Consider the following 17,547-nt stretch of genomic DNA (forward strand, 5'->3'; position numbering starts at 1 on the left):
CTTTGTCTTTTGCGATTTATATCTAGTCTGTTTTTTTGATTCCGAAGAAGGGATGTGGTGGATTAGTTCTGAAGTGTGACTTTTTTGTTGCCGTTCCTTTAAGAGGAGTTAGGCAAGGGGGAAAGCTTAAACCCCGTAACATTTATCAAAGGAAATTTCCTTCACTAACTTTTGATTTTGATTTTAAAGGGTTTAAAAACACAAAAAATCATGTTCATTAAATCTTTTTTGTCGGGAAAAACGCCCTATCTGACTTTACGCTTGAGATTTTCCCTTTGACTTTGCCCTCATATTGAAAACAAAATGTTACAAATAAAAAAACTTGTTATTATTTTGCAGAAAAATTTACCTCAGGTTTTATATTCAATTTTTTAATTAAAGTTTTTAACAGTCCCTAATTACATTAAATTACCAGAACATATAGGGTTTAAATTTTTTTCATGATGTTAATGCAAAAAAAAAAAAAACTTGCAAAAATTAAATAAATATTGGTGCAAAATTTATGACCTTTTGTCATTGTTTGGGGTGACGATGTGGAAAAACACAAAATTTTTTGAATTAAATATGCATTTCTAATAACCAGCTAAAATGAAATGCTCAAAATTTAAACCCTTTAAAATTTAAGTAACAGGGGACAAAATTATGAAAATTTTTGACAAGTTAGCACCTTGTGTCATATGATGTGAGAAAGATGTGTAACAATTTTTTTTAAGTTTAAATCGGATCCTTTCCCAGTAATAACAGAGGTGAAAGTGATCAAAAAATTTTAAACCCTGAAATTCCTAGAAAAAGGGGGGGAACAATTTATGAAAAATTTTGGCCAGGTTATGCAACTTGTGTCTTTGAGTGGAGATGTTTTGAAAAATTTATTTTAAGTTTGAATAAAATTTCAATTCAGTAAAAATAGAGTTAGGTGAAATTTCTCAAAACTTTAATTGACATTCTAAGTAAAAAATGGGGAATAAATTCGTGGGAAAAATTTGCAGGTTATGCATTTATTTCATTGATGAGGCTGATGATGTTAAAACAACTGTTTAAGTTTGATCGAATCGATTCAGTAATTCGAGAAGGTGGAAGTGCATCAAAACTTTTAACGTGAAAATTTAAATGAAAGGGGTGGGGGGGGGGGGGGGGGGGGGGTAAAAAATTAAAGAATTTGTACTAGAGTTATGGCCATTAAGTCAGTGATGCGGGTAATGTGAGAAAACTATTTTAAGTTTGAAAAAAAATCCATCAAGTAATTACGAGATAAGTAAAAAAAAAAAGAGAGATTTTAAAAAATAATTTAAACCAAGGTGAGGACGGGGAAAGACCCCGGCTGACCCCGGGTCGAGTAGCATAGCCTCCTTATACTTGTTGTGGAGCTAAAAATGATATTTGTTAAAAATACGGTATGTTCGTTACCCAGAATTATTTTTACACATGTGGATTTGAAATTCTGAAATAAGACATTTGGTATTTTCTGCATTTTTTTCATGTCTTTTTTCTGCTTCAAGGGAAAAAAGTCACTTCATAGGCAAGCACAGAAAATTCCCTAATTCTGCAAAGCTAGTCATTAACAAGTATTCCCAATAAATGCAATTTGTCTCTTTTCTTGTGTCAAGAAATTGTTTTTTGGTTTTTGCAAGATGGTAGAGCAAAATGTGTAAGATTCAACAAAATGCATATGAAGTGGCATGTTTTTGTAAGGAAATGCTGCAGAATCAAATGTCCTACATTATGCCCAGTATGTGTTTATAGTGTAACTTCCTGATACCCATTACTTTTTGTTCAGCTGATTTAAAAACATTGAAATCACCTATTTTTTAAACGTAAGGCAGGCAGGTATGGAATTACCCACCCACACTTAAGATATAATTCTCTAAAAAACTAAAGCTCCGATTGGCAAACTATTTCGGGATGCAAGGCCCATTTATAAGGCTAACTGTTAGCAAAAACATATCAAATTCTGTTTTTTACCAGGAAAAACAGCTTATGGGAGACGGGGACCTTTGCAATCGCTGTGTGATTTATTCTATTGGCCCCTTTTTGTATCATATCATAATGTTAGTTTTGTTGATTTTTCATTTTTTTATCGAAGTTTGTTTTTAAATAATATTGTCTTGTGTTACATTATACAGATTTTGATGTATTCTTGTATTGTATGTATATAAAGGTTACTAATTTAAAAAAAAACTTTTTGAATCAAAGAGACTGTCTTTGTGATAGTAACAAGTTATAGACTTTACATTTGCTGTAAATGTAGGACGATGATATAGGATGACAGATGTATGCACACATCTTAACGCTATATAATAACTCACTTCCAGCGTAAAATATTAAAATGTTACATTAGATCCATTATTGATCTTATTACATAGATGGGGGAAAAGAAGAGTAATTTATTACTCTGAATCAAAGAAATTTTTATGACTAATGTTTGAAAATTCTTCAGTACTTATGTAAAACTGTTATGTATCAATTCATTATATAAGGACAACAGTATGTTGAATTTCAAATAATAAGTAATAAAACTAAATAGATATATTTTGACGATAGGATGTTTGTACATTCATCACCACTGGGTAGCTGTAGCGTGTGTAACTTTCGGCAAAATCAGTCTAAACCATTAACTCATCAATATTTTGAGCCGTTTTATTTCAATGACCCATTACGTCGTAAATATGTTATATAATTATTACTTTTTCCGTCAAATTCGGTTCAACAAGACAATAACTCAGTATATACACGCAATGCTTTTCCATTCAGCTCCGCAAGTGTATTGTATAAAGAATATATGGTGATATGTTTTTTCATTTTCATGATAGAAGTTTTGTATTATTGCTATTAACAAACACATTTCGTAACCCTTGTAACAGTCTCATTGATCATTATAATACATTTTATCAGAAATATGTGTAAATATATATTTGCGATACATGCAAATAAAAGTTTTGAAGTGGTTTTTGTTTTTTTTTTATTTTATTTTCTCTGTTTCAGCTAACTGAAAACATGACTTCGTAATAATTAAAAGTGTACTAGTATTTGAAACACGACATTATCTTCGAATAGGTCACTAAAGTAGAAGGTGTTATCAAAATGAGAGCAAATATTGCTTTAAGTCCCATAACTTCGCTCAGATCAGTGGACTGTAAAAAGAATTGATAATATCAGAGCTAAACCTTTTTTTGTTTTCGTTTAGTACATTTGATATGGGTTGTACGAAATTTAATTTCTGACAAATCTTTTACAGATTTTATTGCTAGATACACCATCTGCCATGAATAAAGCGTTACAAGTTCAAAATAATATTTTAAGAACTGAGTAAGTTACATTCAGCTTTGTCTGTTATGGTTTGGATTTATGGCTGATAAATTCCTAATTTACAGTTATACTGAATAGAGAATATTAGGTTGCTATCTTATATTACGTAGAGAATATTAGATTACTATCTAAATTTAAATTTATCAAGTCAGTGGAAGAAAATATACTAGCCGACACTTTTAGTTTTTCGTAGACGAACTTAATGAATTTAAATTTTTGAGACAGTAACCTAATATTCTATTTATCCTACCTTCTGATCTAAAATTATTTTATAATTACGATTCAAAATTTACCACCAACTAGATCTGTGTCTGCCTTGCAGTTAAAAATTAATACGCCTTCCAAATTACACATATAGATCTAATGCATCGAAATAGGTCTTTAAAATACCAGATATTATACAATAAAAGCGGAAAACCAAATGCTTATCTTGTGATTTGTACCCGACCTCTCTGTTTTGCTGAACATGACTGATTAATTTAATTGTGCTGCCAAGTGAAAATTTTATCAGATTTTTCAGTTGGGAAATCGGTTTCCCTTTCACAAGCAAAGTTAGCGCGGCTTAAATATACACATGCCATAACGCCGCATGAAAGCAAAAAATAGACAACCGTTTCATCGATGATTATATTCAATTACATTCCATTCCAGATGCAATATTTCTTGATTTACTTAAGTGCAAAAAGCTTAAATCCTGAGCAAATGCTATAGAGGAGTCATTTTCCGTTTCTCCGAGCGTTTCCGTTAGAAAAACTTTTTGTGGTAAATCAAAGACAAAAACTCGACCAAAAATACGATAATCCCCAGTTGTATGTTTCTTAAAATTAGTCTTTGAATTTTTCAACATTCCTTTCATTAATTTTGTTCCATGTGTTGCACAGGACTGCTCTCATTCACATAAAGTCAGGGGCAAGTTGTGAATGCAATATGATAAAAACTTACTCTACACATGATATACATCAACGGTTATACAGTTCAAGGAAAGGTTTATCTCAAAATGTACAAACAAATAAAAACAATATTGTATTAAAGCCAACACTAATCAAAAAATATATCGTGAATTTATTAATTCATCTGGTCAAAAACTCATCGGAAGGGCTTTGATTCGGTTTGATTCGGAAAATAGTTCTGAATTAGTGATATTAATTTGTAAAGGTAAATAAAAAAAAATGTTGCATATTGAAGACACATCATTCAATGGAATTAATTGTAAAATGCTAAACACCGGTAGAAGTTATAAAAATGATGCCTATGTTACTTTCTGTATAAATCGTTTGTTTTGCATTTTTGTCTGAATTCTGAAAGCAAAAGTTACGTCACCCAATTTTAAACTTAAAGTATTTTCACTACCAAAAAGGGGGCTTACTGTAAAAGAAAATTGCCAGACATTTTCGGCACTTGAAGTAACACCATTAGTTTTGGTAAAGAGGCATACCTATATGAAAAAGCTTTTATAGCATACAGAGAAGTGTCATATTTACAAAGGAGTGGGACAAAATTATATCAAAACTCGAGGCATTAATTTGTAAACATTTAACTGAACTCAAAACCTTCTTTAAAACATTTTTGTCGTTATAGTCATCCAGCTATGAAGACAATGTTGCTAAATAGTAGGTTTTGCGCCATTAGAATTCCACTTAACAATCAAACCTCCTTCAGCGTATATACTTTCGTTGTTTTGTTACAGCGAAACATTTCGCTCACTTAATATTTACAGCATAATAACAACGTATGCCCTCCCCCTGCATTAGAATAAATTTTGTCGAAGTTCTCGAATTTAACAAGTTTGTATTCCATGGGTGTCCTTTTCACTTTTAAGTAGAAATGAAAAAGGGCCTTTTTAAACAATTTTTCAGGAACATGGCTCTTTGGTGCATTACAAAATGTATTTGTGCTGTTGCAAAAACTATAATCAATGAAAATTGTGCAAAACGGACAAAAAGTGCATTCTATTTGGCGTTTTATTTTATCCTTCCAGACGCAAATGTCTTCCACAACATCATAAAGCCAATGTCATCAATATTTTTGTTCTCTCTGGTGTGTTTAATAATGTTCTGAATCACTTTCTTTTATATCATAGCAAAAAATAGAGAAAATCGAAGACAATTTGTATAATTGTATTTGCGGGTGCTTGACAGGCAATTTTCTGTACTGAAGACACGTCACATTTTCAATTTGAGTAATTTAAAGCAAAAGAACAAACTCAAATTGATTATCTGTTTTGAAACTGATGCAATGTTCACAATAACTTGTAAAATTCGTTGTATTTGCAGGGTAATATAAAAGACAGTTTCCTGAAACACCATTTAATAAAAAAAAAATAACAGTATGCTTTGGCGTCCTGTGTGTTTAATATATCTATCTTTCGCCTGTGTATTGTTACCATAGGTTGACAATATAACAAAACTTTTCATTCCAGGACATATATGCTGCTGTCACTTATCAAGTCTCGGGTACGTGTATATATGCTACTGTCAGGTATAAAGTCTCAGGTAGGTGTATATATGCTGCTGTCAGGTATCAAGTCTCAGGTAGATGTATATATGCTGCTGTCAGGTATCAAGTCTCAGGTAGATGTATATATGCTGCTGTCAGGTATCAAGTCTCAGGTAGGTGTTTGTATGCTGCTGTCAGGTATCAATAATACATATATTGTAAAGGTTGCAGATAAACAGGGAACATGGAACCACAATTAAGAAAATAACAGAAAACTGATTTACGCTCTATTTTTCTGATTGCGTCACTGGCGCAGTTGTTTACTGAAAAAACTTTAAAACCTTTCAATGGTAAAATACAATATTTTACAATGCAGATAGGACATTATTGGTTTGATCAAGTGCCATATATAGTAAGACACAAAAATTTGTATCAAAGTTCTGAATTAATAGTGATTTCTTTTACCGTTTGTTACCGTGGCAAACAAAACAACTTACAGATATTCACAACTTACATTACATTCAAAGAATTGATCATAATATGAACTTCTTTCACACATCTATTGTTTGTAACCGTCGCGATAACGCTCAACGAAAATACATCAAAAATACAAACAAGAGGGCCAAGATGGCCCTAGGTCGCTCACCTGAGAAACACACCATAACACATCATAACAGTGTAAGCATGTTTGACCTAGTGATTTCATCTGAAAAAATATTCTGACCAATTATCATTAAAATTGGAGCACACATCTTGAGTATAAATAAGTATTTTCTTTGATTTGACCAAGTTACCTAGTTTTTGATCTCAGATGACCCATATTCGAACTTGACCCAGATTTCATCAAGGCAACCATTCTTTCCAGATTTTATGAAAATCCAGTGTAAAATGCAGCCCCATTAAGGTTATCATTTTGACTGAATTTCAGGAAGATCAATTGAAAAAAATAGCCTCTATCGCATATACAAGCTTATCCTTTGATTTGACCTAGTGCCCTATTTTTGACCCAAGATGACCAATATTCAAGTTTGACCTATATTTCATCAAGGCTATCAGTCTGACTAAATTTCAAGAAGATCATTGAAAAATATGCCCTATCGCATACACAGGTTTTTCTTTGATTTGACCTAGTGACCTACGGGGTTTTTGATCCAAGATTCAACCGGCCTAGATAATTTTAAGGTTATCATTTTGCACCTAATTTCTTCAGGATATTAATTTTAAAAAAAAACAGCCTCACATTTTTTTTTTTTTTGCATATTAAATCTTTATCCTTTGATTTGACCTAGTGCCTACTTTTTGACGCAGATGACCCAATTCGGGCAACCTCTGACCTGATTTCATTTCAAGGTATCCCAGTTACTGGCCAAAAGTTATGAGATTAATTGAAAATGCACAGCCTCTAATTTTCGGGCCAATTACACTAGGTTTTTCCTTTGGATTTTGACCTAGTGACCAAGTTTATTGACCTATTTTATGCCCATTTTCAAAAATCTGCCCAGATTTCATCAAGGTTATCATTTTGACCAAAATTTATGGAGATTATTTGAAAAATACAGCCCCCTATCGCCCTACACAAGGGTTTTTCTTTGATTGACCTAGTGGCACCGTTTTGATCCCAGATGACCCATTTTCAAACTCGTCCTAGACTTCATCAAGGTAATATTTTTGACCAAAATTTCATTTAAGATCAGTTGAAAAATGCAGCACACAGCCTCTATCGCATACTCAAGCTAAATGTTGACAGACAGACAGACAGACAGACGACGGACGACGGACGCCGGACATCGAGCGATCAGAAAAACTCACCTGAGCATTGCTCAGATGAGCTAAAAAAAACACCCTAACTTTTTTGCCTTTAAGTAATTGGATTTTCTTGAGATCTCATGCTTTAGGAAGCTTGACTGCATTAAGACTTGAAAGGATTTGATTCTGTTTCTATTTCTGTTCCTCATCAAAGCGGTTTTGTTTTCATAAGCTGCATCAAACGGAATAAGAGGATAGAAAAGAATTTGTTTAAACATTTACAGACAAAACTGCCCTTTAGGGGCATGAAGTATTGGAAGGATGGTTCAATTACACAAGCATGGCACATCGAGCTTGATATGTAATGCTATTTAATTGAAGTTAAAACACGATATCAGCTATTATTACTTGGAAGTGTTTAAAAAGTGATGTTCTAAACGTTTAGGCAGATTCTTGATACGACACCCATGAATAGATACTAACTAACGAAAAGATGGAATATTCTCACACTTGAAATATTTCGCGAAAAGTAATTGACTAATCCCATATTTATGTTTAACACTGAACAAAATGCATTTACAAATATGCTTTCCTGTTTAGTAACAGACAGCGACAAGACCACAAACAATAAGACTTCATATAGACTACCCTGGCTATGTTCAAGGCAACTTTATATGTTACTTTGGGTCAGTCAATGTAACAATAGACATAGACAGACAATAATTTACTATATTATATATACCCTTCTAAAATGCGATAATTTGACTGGTCGAAAGGGGTGCACGCGCGGGTCCGCAAAAAGCGATATTGACCTGCAAAAGTAATAATGACTCTTGTGATTTTCAGGTTACTATGAATGAGATGAGATCAGTATTATATAAGCATAAATGTCACTAACAAATCTTTTTCATTTTTGCACGTTGATATAATTGCCCAACCCACTGTATTTTCAGTGGACAAAAACGTATTTAAGTCTAAAAAACCATTCTGGCGTTAACATTTTAAAAATATTTTGCAGATTTGCATACAAGAATGCTTCAAAATGGAAAGAAAAAAAGTTGGGGTCACCGTGCATCTAAGATATTTATTTAGAAAAAAAAACGTTTAAAACTTGTAGAACCTTTAAGATTTTAAAAACATTTTGCATTTTGCATTTTTAAAAACTGGTGAATTATGATATTTTTAGTTCTTTTTGTTTTGATTCATACTTCCTAGATAATATAAAGTGCTATGTTAAAACCTTTTATTTCAGTTGTAGCTTTTCATTATACATATCAGTCAGAAAAAAATATCAGAACAAAACCGGATCTACTTTAATAGATATTTTAAATTTCCTACTCTTACCCCACTGTACAGCTTACATCAATTGTAGGCAAATGCTAGCCAAAAATAAGAGTGAATACTTATTTCGCAACAAGTAGAATATGTTTGGTCAAATGGTATATCATAAGCCATATTTTAACTATTTAGCATTAATTTTTGGCTTAAATTTTGTTAGAAATAAATATTAGAAGAAACATTTTTCAACATGGCGGATAACTTCGGAAAAAAATCGCTCGTACATCCTTAAGCTGCTGTCGGTGTATGCTTTAATATAAACTGTGCATTGGCTGAAATAAATATTATATGATTATGTTAAGAAACTTACGATACAGCTTGAAATTAATATAAAGTATTCACAGATAGCTCAAGTTTTTCTACAAACTTTTACACATAATACATGGTACAATATAGACGACTAACAATGTTGACAAATGATATTCAGAGTAAAGGCATCAGTTTTCGTATTGTTTTCTTATCAGTTATTTTAGAGTCTGTGTTGAAATATTCAGTCAGAATATCTCGAATTGTCAAGAATAACCAAGGGGCGTTTGATTTATGTGAACAGATAAATGAGAAAAATCTAATACCTTGATGTTATTAACTGAAACATGATAAAAGCAAATATTATAAATGACCACACATCGAGGCATTTGACATAATTGCCGGTGTTGAAAAATTGAACACCTACATTCATTACTTTCCAACTTCTGCCTTAAACATTATGACACGTTAATCAAAATTACGCCAACAAGGAAGACCCGCCGAGTCGAATATCTACTGCGGAGTGTACCAATATTTTAAAATATGAAACCATTATTCATGAAATGACTCTTATGATATATCGGAAAAGGAAATGTTTGTCTAGGTCGCATATGTCAAAACCACTTGCTGACCATGCTGCTGTCATTGTTTATATCCGTGAATTCTTCAGTGTCGGAAATAGTCTAAATAAGCCAGAAATGAATGCAGATTTATGTTCGCGTAAAAGTCAATTACTACTCGTTTATTATTTTCCGGGCATCTTCGATTTGTCCATAAAACAGTGGCAATTAGAGTGAAACTACTATATGGTGTGTATAATGTCTGCCATTTGGTTGACCTAATTTTCTAGTTTCTGACATACTTATGGACTGTTTTCTCACGGACTTGTTGCTTCACAGTATATGTCATAATTTCAATCCTGACATGTGTACACTGTTATGTCACAATCTAGATATGTCAAAATTCAAATCCTAACGTGTGTTTCATATGAAACGTATCAATGCATGTGCAATAATTTCATTGCTGGATATGCAAATTTAATCTTAATCTTTAAATATGTGACAAAAATGACATGAAAAAAGATAATAGGTAAGAGTAGATTTCTCGGAAGCACAGAGCACCACAAACACAGCCTCAGAGCCACGCATTTGCAAAGTAGGCCCACAACAAAAACAAGCTGTAACGGAAAAATACTATAGACGGGTTGCTTCGAAAAACCAACAAGTACATTTTAATTTTATGCAAAATATAGAAAAAGGGGTAGGGGGGTAGGGGGTAGAAAAGGGGTTGGGGTCGAATGGGAAAGTTAAACAAGGATGAATATTCAAAAGGGAATGCTATGTTCCTTAATCACAGTTACCCTACAATGTAAACCACAGCAGCGCAGACACTCATGTACAAAAGACAAAGACACACACACGCACGCACGCACGCACGGACAGACAGACAGACACACACACACATAACTAACTTACATAGATAAAGAGACAAGTAAGATATAACAACACTGTAGGGCACCGCCCAAGACACACAGACGCACAAGCACAAACGCAAAAACAGCACTTGACATACATAACTCATATACAGTTTTAGTACAAATAAAAAGAAATAGATCAATTGAAAGCACATGCAAATATGTTATTCACATTTCTTTTCTGGAATATGGGCGTTACAAAAATACGTTTATATTGTTGTAAACATTTATGCCAGTAAAATAAAAAGAGTGTGCAAAAGTAATAATAAATTATTTCTGTTTGACATTAATTTTCGTTTCATTGTGGCTGACGTATTTTTGAAGTCGTCTTCGTCAGAATCACACAGACCATTATAGAATATAAATAAATGTTGTTGTCTTTGTAATGTTTATGTACGGTCAAATCACACAGACGAAAAGGCGAAGCGAAGACAACATATCATTTTATAATTGTACTCGTGCTATATCAATTTTACAGAGAAGTGAATATGATGAAGAAACCTTAGATACGCTTCGACAGAAAAAATGATATCCAGCCTGTGAAATTAACGGTCACATGGAGATTTAGAACTAACTTAAAAACTAACAAACTGAAAGGTAGGGGCTGATCTCCCGGAAGCAGAACACAGCAAACATAGCCAGTACGCCTTTAAGCAGACCTGCCACAAAGAAACAAGTTGAAAAATATATAAGACCGCTTGCTGCTAAAATCCAACAAGAACATTTCAATTTTATGCAAAAATGAAAAAAAGCAACCCAGTGAAAATACTCATAATTATAATACGGTCTCTTTTATTTCATAGTTCTTCTTCCAAATTCTAAATTCTAAAGGAAATTCTAGAATGCCGTGTCTGTGTTGTTCCACTGGGCAGGCATTGTTTATCTATACCAACATCCACATATCTCTTTTTAATTTCGTTCTGCAGCGATAAACTAACTAAATAATCAAACCGCTTTGTATGGTCTGTACTCAAGTATACAAAAATACGACATGCTCTATCCAAAAAGGCGGTGAATATATCAAAACAATGTTTGTTCAACAATGCGTTATGGCTTTACTTTAAATTATACGTATTAGTAAATGTCGTTTTATGTTTCTGTTAACCTACATCAATTGCATCAAGTTTGAATTCTGAATGTCAGTTTGGTAGATTTAGACACATAGAATTTTAATTATCCCGGCTCATATTGGAATATTGCTACAGCAGACATTAATTAAAACTCAAAAAGAAATCTGGCGGTATGACCTTAAATGGTTCAGAAAGCACCACCGTCAGTTTCCCTCTAACGTCGGCCTTCTAATAAAAAATGTAGTTGTGTACTCTACTATAATGTATGTATTTCATAAACATTGTATTCATGCCTACGAAACGTGTAATCTTCATAGCTCATACAAGCAGGCTAACTACATTTAAGGAATATACAAAAATGTGTGCGTGCGTGCGTGCGCGTGTGTGTGTTCTGTTTTTCAGTCATATAAACGACGGTGTCTACTTGTAGGAGTGAGCACAATGCCCACCTTTATAGTGCTGCCTCCTTGGAATATCACGTGACATGATACCCCGCCAAATCACATTATACTTACACCGTGCTAACCAGTTCTAGCACTTTCCTCTATGCTTAGCGCCAAGCGAGGAAGCTACTATAGTACATTTTTACGTCTGTGGTATGACGAGGCTAGGGCTCGAAACTACGACCTCCCGCACTCAAAGCGGGCACTCTACCACTAGGCTACCGAGGCGGTTCATACAAAAGTGTGTCACATTTACAGAAGACTATGAGAACAAGAAGACATATAAATTTGTCTTCTATGATCTAGTTTGGCGGTTCTGCACGAAGCCTTTATAAATAAAAAGACATTATACAATCAAGCACCATCTGCTGCCAACACCGTAATCTAATTTCCAAATATCAATTTCTATGTATCAACATTACCCCTGGGATATGCAATGCGAGATATGTATGTCTACAATCAGCCGCTGTTCAAATTATACCATAACAAATATATTCGATATAAATCTAATTGAAAGTCATCCCTACAGAAAACAGTTTCAAGGAGAAGAACGTAACAAAATAAACTTAAAATATCACGTCAGACTGCTTGCCTCAAACGTGTCATAATACGTCCAAATGGTTTTAGTAAATAATATCTGCTTACTTTAGGTGCAGTGGATATTGATTTCGAATTCGAAGTGTTTGTTCATGTCGTCCGTGATTAATATATTTCTGGCCAACTGGGTTCCAGTACCATCTGATAGTAAGCAAACCGGTAATGACACACTGCGGGATTACGTATTCTGAGTTAGGCAAAGCTGCATTATCGGACTTAAACATAGCTTAACCCACACGTGTATTTCCGTAAAGAATTACGCAGAAATTATGCCGAAATCACAAGCGGAGAATACCTGCATTACGAGCCAACTACCTAAATCATGTAATATAAATATGAAGAACCACAGTGGTAAGAAACATGCATCATTTAAAATACATAATTGAAGTATTGGCAAATAAGTTTGTGGTATCTAGTAGATGTGTGACCTAACAAATTAATTTGAACATTTAAGGGGATGTCGGAAAATCTTGAGATGGTCCATGAAAAATATATAAAAGCCTGTATTTAAGCATACTGCTTACACCAGTCCCTCAAAATATTCACCTTTAACAGAAACGCACTTTTCTACTCGGGCTATCCATGACCTGAAAGCCACAGAGTAGTCTGCCCTTGGTATACTATGCAGACACTGATACACTGGCGCTACCTAGGGCGTTTCTGGAATCGTAGAGACGCCTAGCTGATGACAACACTCTCTCATTTCACACAATAAATTATGATGAGCTCCTTACAACTTTACAAACCGAAAGTGATACTTTAATTGACTGGTCCAGATTTAACTGTATGCAAGCCAACCCGGATAAATTCCAGGCAACAGCTTTTGGTAAAAAAAAAACACATGCTTTTGAAATCGGCAGTTCCGCTATTGAATGCGAAGATATTGTGAAATTACTGGGTGTTGACATTGACTTTAGTCTAAACTTTGACTCTCATATAAACAATATTTGTAAAAAAGGCTGTTCAACAAATAAATATCTTCAAACGAATAGGAAACAAATGAAGTAAGCTTAACAGATTAACAATATTTGTGCTCTCAAATTTTAATTTTTATCCATTGTCTTGGCATTTTTGTTCATTCAGTAACACTAAAAAAATTGAAAAAATCCAAGAACGTGCTTTCAGATTTGTATATGATGATTATGATAGCTCGTATGAAAACCTACTACTTAAGGCCAAATTACCATCATTACACTTCAGAACAACTAGAACAATAGCTATAGAAACTGTTAGAATTTTAAATAAATTGGCCCCTACAGTGCAGTCAGATTTAGTTTTGAAAAAAAGATTCCAAGTATAACTTCAGGTATTCTAATATTCTACAGGTCCCTCAAGTTAAGACAACAACATATGGTAAGAACTCATTCCGTTCCGTTGTGCACCACCAGTTCTGTGGAACTCTACCAAAAAGCTTCAGGCAGCTAACAGATTTTAACCAGTAAGAATACACTTTTGTGTGTTTTTTGTATTGCAGATCTTATTTTCCTTTCTTATGGCAGATATTAGGCAGCAGTGTCTAGATCAGCAGCTTTAACACAGATTTTAATACTTGTAGTATTGCACATGCTCAACCAGTTCTTTTGTTTGTTTGTTTGTTTTGGGTTTAACGCCGTTTTTCAACAGTATTTCAGTCATGTAATGGCGGGCAGTTAACCTAACCAGTGTTCCTGGATTCTGTACCAGTACAAACCTGTTCTCCGCAAGTAACTGCCAACTTCCCCACATGAATCAGAGGTGGAGGACTAATGATATCAGACACAATGTCGTTTATCAAATAGTCACGGAGAACATACGCCCCGCCCGACGATCGAACTCGCGACCACGAGATCCGTAGACCAACGCTCTTACCTATTGAGTCAACCAGTTCTATTTAATATTGTGTGCTTAACATACTTTTCTCTTGTAGCTCTTTTATTACTCTGTTAAATTTGTTTTAATTGTTTTATAGTCGGTTCAAAAGTTCTTCACAGCTTATGTTTTCTAATGTTTTCTTGCCGACTCAAAATAAAACTTATGGTATTGAATTGTATAGCATTATTTAGCAGACGAGAGAAAAGTATCACAGGGACACAGGTCGGACGAATATGGAGTGTGTGACAATTGCATGACTTGATGGTCCTATAAATACTCCTGTACAATATGTTTCCTGTGTGCAGGTTTGTTATGACCCGTAAAAGATTTTATGGTGCCTTTTAATGTAAAGTTTTCTAATTAATATAAGAATATTGTGCCTTTAAAACTTTCAAGTAATGCCGGGTGCACTGGATATTTGCAAAGCAGGGCATTTAGAATGAAGACAATTTGCGAATCGCCCGTTCTTTTTGCGACAACTGGTCGTTGTTGCCCTTTCTTAAGCCGCTGTTTGTTGTGTATCCACCTTTGAGATTCGAAACAATATACCCATATCCCATCCCATGTGAGAGGATCATTAAATCTTTCATTTGCATTCTTATAGATTTTCAAGTATTTTGGAACATCGCAGGCTTTAGGCTTTTTGCACTTTGTTCAAATGATTGGGTACCCACCTTGCACACATCTTTGATCATTTCAAGCGTTAAGTCAACATTTCATGAATACATCCCATTGAAAATGCAGCTATTTCGGAAACTGTGTATTTCGATTTTCTGCTAAAACGGCTACTACAGCAGAAATGATATGAGAAGGTGCTGATGTTTTACGACGCCCTATTCGAGGTAGATCTTAAACTATAGATGTTCCTTTTTAAACACCCTTACCCATCTATAAACAGTGGCTTTGGATGGGGAAGAATCACTGTAAACAATTTTAAATTATTACAGAATCTACTTAACTGTTATATTCATAGAACAAGGACCTAATTTCCTTCTTACCTGGAGCCTTTGTACTTACAATAAACAACACCATTGTACACAAGTGTGGTGTGTTAAAACGCTTGTAACTCGAGATGATAACGAAATTAATTGTGTTGAAAATTTCAATAAACATTGCTACTGAAACCCCCTAGAATTTATGAAACAGTCATTCTTGTGTCTTAAATCGTTTCTACGGAAGCGCATCAGTCTCAAAATTTCAGGAATTTCCCTAAAATGAGCATATAGCTGAATATATTAATGATAAGTTGAAGGAGTTTAAACCTTAACTAGAGTATTTCATAATACTGTATAAATAACCAGAATGTTATAACATATATATGCCTTCCACTTACCATCTTCCTTTAACTTCAACAGTTTGGCGTTTCTTCGTAGATGTTAAAGACTTAACAAAAACTCAAATAAAGATAAATCCTGGAATATGGAAAATTGAAATATGAATATATTAAGAGGTATTGTTTGTTCTTGCAGAGAGTGCTATTTGAGAGGGTTTTATGGCAGAGATATATATTTAAAACGCTGTAACGACTGATGCCAGTCTAAATTATATCGGGTAAGATTTTTATATAAGTAAGAAACTGCTACAGATTTTCGCTTTCTCAGTTTATTTTTTCACTATTTTTTCTGTGGGTCAGTTGTTTCCTAATAAATATTTCCTTTATTCCAGTACACTACCGACGGGTATTAATTAAGAAAAATATACCTAATTTTGAAACATTATAATTATGAAACACTGAACACAGCGCTATAGCTATAACACATATTATTGATTACCCGCTAATTGATTACTAACTGTGGTGCTATTTTAACAAAAACCGCCTACTCCTCTTCGCAGACATGTATCTATATAACGTCACACCGTGTCCGATTACAGATATTTTTACTTATAACTGAACTCGTTCCTAGGTAATCTTTTACATCAATTACAGCATAGTAATCAGATTAAGAGACAGCAATATGAATAAACTATGGCAGTTTGCGCGGTTCTCATGTGAATTTTTACGTCCGCATATATAGGTCTCGAAGTGTCAGCGCATAAAGTTACATATACCAGTTTTTAAATCCATAATCAATATCTGTCATATATATGACTCTACAGTCCATACATAGCTAACAGTGAAACCTCGAAAATATTAACAAATTTTCAAAACTACTACATTTTGTAGTAAACTATATTTGATTTGTGGTAAAAATTAAGGGTAAATCAGGAGTCCGACATTGCACAGTCCCTTGCGGACAAATCTCTTTCATATTCTTCACAAAACTACTTGTCAATCAATTATCTTTTTTGGAACCCTGCTGAATCAGGCCTGTGTTGTTTTGATTTTTGCATGTAGAGCTAGCAGCCGATAATTGTAGATTTGCATTTGACCTAGTTTGACCTACTACACTGATTCTGTTAAGTTCAGTAGAATTCTTGTCAGAAGTTTTAAAACTGTCCAAGACAGAGCACAATAGCGTAAAATCCGCAATAAATATTATTTTGAAGATAAACAGGTCCTTTAGTTTTCAGTCTACAACCATTTTTTAAAAGATTTTGCACCTAACCATTGCGCAACTACACTTGTTACCAAAATTACATGTATAATTACTGATAATGAGTCGCATTGTCTTTTAGAATGTACAGTTATATAGAGAGATATTATTAGAAACGTCAAAACAGTTGTTGTTGTCTAAAAACAACACGATTCAGAAAAATCTGTCAATTTTGGAGACAAGAGATTCAGTCTCCGTAGTTATATTTGTTAAAACTATTACTTTTCTCATCTGGACATAGAGCAAATGTTTATTTAAACAAAAAGTACTTTCACCAGAATTGGTCTAACATATCATACTATATACTTTATCAACTTTAAAGTAAATGATCATTTTTGCTGTCTTTCAACGATGATTTATTGTTTTGTGCGTAGCAGGAACTCCGATAGAATTAAGTTATTGTTGACGATAGAAAATATTTTATCTTGACAAAATATAGACAAAAGAAGTTTTCCAAAAGTACTTCATTTCAATAGTATGGTCTAAAACAATTATTGTTCATAAGTGTT

Source organism: Mercenaria mercenaria, chromosome 4 (genome assembly GCF_021730395.1).
Source record: "Mercenaria mercenaria strain notata chromosome 4, MADL_Memer_1, whole genome shotgun sequence".
NCBI lineage: Eukaryota > Metazoa > Mollusca > Bivalvia > Venerida > Veneridae > Mercenaria > Mercenaria mercenaria.